Raw genomic sequence first — 787 nt, 5'->3', positions numbered from 1 at the left:
CGAAAGATCAAAACATTTTTTTTCCGCGTCTGGTGTGAGATTTTCAGAGGGCAAAATGGAAGGGCGTTCGTGCAAGAAACTCTACGGACAAAAATCCACATTTCAATACGCTCTAGCCACCGGGTCAAGCAAAGGAGCTCCCCTAACGTCACAGTTCTCGTAGTTGTAGGATGAATGAATATTTATTACCTATTTATTGTTACTATTACGGTTATTTTACCCCATTTCTAATAGACACGCCCTCTTTCACGGTAATTTAAAAGGGCGTGAACAACGTTTCACAGACAACGAACTTGAAGTCAACGACCAAAGGGTCATAAAAAGCAATTTTCCTGCATGTATATATATAAACAAAACAAAACAAAAAAACTTTGTATAGATTATTTAAAGTTAATAATAATGATAACCTTTTTCCCCCTCCCCCTCCCTCCCACCCCATTAAAAAAGTTATCTTTTAATCCATAAGTACGTAATTGTAAAGAAAAGTTAATTAAAACATTCCATACCAAAAAACATTCCACTATGACGCAATTTTGAAGAAAAAAAATACTCAAGATGCGTTTGCTTGTCTTTGTAGGTTTAGGCCTAAGGCAACCGATATTTGAAGTAGCTCTAAGTATTTTTCGAATCTACATAACAAGCCAAAGGATAGACTATATTTGATTGTAGGCCTAGAGAGCTTTCTACGAGTTTTTCTAAAAGTGTAAGTTTCATTTTGATTATTTCGGTGCCTCGCGGATGGACAGCGTTGCTACAAGGAGGCCGAAGGGACGGAATATCAGGAAGG

This window comes from Penaeus monodon, chromosome 33, assembly GCF_015228065.2.
Source record: "Penaeus monodon isolate SGIC_2016 chromosome 33, NSTDA_Pmon_1, whole genome shotgun sequence".
NCBI classification, from domain to species: domain Eukaryota; kingdom Metazoa; phylum Arthropoda; class Malacostraca; order Decapoda; family Penaeidae; genus Penaeus; species Penaeus monodon.
Note: the sequence above shows the minus strand (reverse complement) of the source record.